General features: G+C 41.5%; 1 pseudogene; it reads left to right on the forward strand.

Annotated features, from left to right (window-relative positions):
* The window catches only part of LOC124560907, a 7,916-nt pseudogene that overhangs the window by 2,771 nt on the left and 2,645 nt on the right, over positions 1-2,500 (forward strand).

A 2,500-nucleotide genomic window follows, 5' to 3' on the forward strand; every position in this document is an offset into this window, starting at 1 on the left:
TGGCCCTAGCGGGTGTTGACGCAATGTGATTTCTGCCCAGTGCTCTGAATGTCAACGTGAAGAAATTCAAGCAAGCGCGGGTAAACGGCGGGAGTAACTATGACTCTCTTAAGGTAGCCAAATGCCTCGTCATCTAATTAGTGACGCGCATGAATGGATTAACGAGATTCCCGCTGTCCCTATCTACTGCTGAAATGGATCTTTTTGTAGTTAATAAACCAGGACAACCTTGCACTTTTGAAAATAGAGCGGGAGCTTCAACAAACATAGATGTGACGATAGTGAATAGAGCTGCTATGTGTAAAGTTAGTGAATGGACTGTTCGACAACACTGTACAACAAGTGATCATAATACAATATTTGTAGATATTACTCCTCAGAATGTAAGAGGCCAAAGTGAAGATTCAGAACCGGTCATAAAATTGGATATTAAACGTGCAAATTGGGAAAGGATGAGGGAAATTATGGATACAAATCCTCTGGATAACGTTGTAGGAAGTGTAGACTTTAGGGCGCATGCATTAACTGCGTTGCTTCAGGAAGCACAACGAGCAGCGATACCAGTAAATAAAGGTAAGGGAGTACAGGAGATGCCGTGGACGCCAGAATTGGAAAACCTACGAAGAAGAATGAGGGCTGCTAGACGACACTACCAGCGGTCGCTAGGGTACTTGGAAAGGCAGAGACGGTTAACTGTCTATAGAGAAGTAAAAGAAAAATATAAGAACCGGTTGTTTGAGATTAAAAGAATTCATTGGGAAAGATATTTACAAACATATATGCAACTCAATATGTGGGGACAACCATATAGATTATTAACGGAGAAAGTGAAATCGCCTGTGGTTCTGTCAACCCTAAAAAAGAGTGATGGTAGTATGACATTAGGGTGGAGGGACTCAGCGGAATATCTGCTGAAGACACTCCTACCTGATGATTGCATAAATGAGGATACAGAAGAGCACAATGATTTGAGGACGGCTTTAAGTGAAGAATATCTTAATGACACTCCTGTTATCCCGTTTGCACAAGAAGAAGTTGTGAGAGCAGTATATAGATTGAAGAAGGGTAAATCACCTGGCCCTGATGGTGTACTTGCCGAGGTTTTACATATGATGGTGACTAAATTTGTACCATTCTTAACTACCCTATTAAATGATGCATTACTTTTAGGTAGGGTGCCGGAGATCTGGAAAGTTGCTCGAATAGTAATAATCAAGAAAGGGGAGGATAAAAGTTCGGTGGAACCCAAAAGTTATCGTCCTATATGTCTGATAAATACCTTGGCAAAAGTTCAAGAGCGTCTTCTATGTGACAGATTGCAGTCACACAGGGAGCTGTCAGGGTTGAGTCAGTGTCAATTCGGTTTCCGTAAAGGGAGATCCGTGGAGGACGCCATCAACAAAGCACTAAATATTGTGGATGAAACTCCTTGTAAGCTTGCCATTGCCATCATGGTAGACATTGCGGGAGCTTTTGATAATTTATGGTGGCCCGCAATGTTTGCTAGATTACGAGACCTTCAGACTCCGAGATGCCTTTACAATAGTCTATTGGATTATTGTAAGGGTCGTACTGTTGAATGGCCGGCAGGAAACCGCAAAGTAATTAAAAAGATCACAAAAGGCTGTCCACAAGGGTCAGTATGTGGACCTATATTTTGGGATGTGATGATAGAGCCTCTACTGCAACAACTTGAAGTGGCAGATGATGTAGATGGTGTAGTAGCATATGCAGACGATGTACTGGTGGTAGTGTCTGAAGATTCCAGATATAGACTTGAACAGAAAACATGTCGAGTTCTAAACAGATTGCAACAGTGGTGTACTACTAATAAATTAACAGTAGCAGCACATAAAACAACGTATCTGTTGTTGAAAGGGAAATTGTCTCTTACCAGAAATCCTGTAATTAAAATGAATGACACTTCAATCCAGCGCAGTACTGTTTCTAGATATTTAGGTGTTCAACTAGATGAAAGGAGAAATTTTCTCGAGCATGTCACTGTCGCAACTCAAAGAGCGCAAAACATCATGCACAAAATAGCACGAGTAGGAACAGCACAATACAAACTACCACTTCATATAGTGAGGGCATATCATAACGCGATTTTAGCATCTATTGTGGGATTCTCTGCAAGTGTATGGGCACACAAATTACAATATCGGCGTTATAGAATACTTTTGAGAAGGGTGCAAAGGAACGTTTTGTTAAGGTTAACTGGGGCATTTGGAACCATTTCCACAGAGGCATTATTAGTAATTCTTGGAATCTTCCCACTGGACATTATTGTGAAATACCAAGCAGCATGCTACTGGTTGCGGGTAGGTGACAGAGAGAGAGTGCACCAGATTACAGGAATAAGAGCGATGCACAAATTGCAATTGAAGCAATGGAAATTTGAAGAGTGGCAGACAGAGTGGGAGACGATGGAAACTGGCAGAAGGGTCTATCAGTTTTTCCCAAGTATACGGGATAGACATAAGATGATGTACATTAACCC

This window comes from Schistocerca americana, unplaced genomic scaffold, assembly GCF_021461395.2.
Source record: "Schistocerca americana isolate TAMUIC-IGC-003095 unplaced genomic scaffold, iqSchAmer2.1 HiC_scaffold_112, whole genome shotgun sequence".
NCBI classification, from domain to species: Eukaryota; Metazoa; Arthropoda; class Insecta; order Orthoptera; family Acrididae; genus Schistocerca; species Schistocerca americana.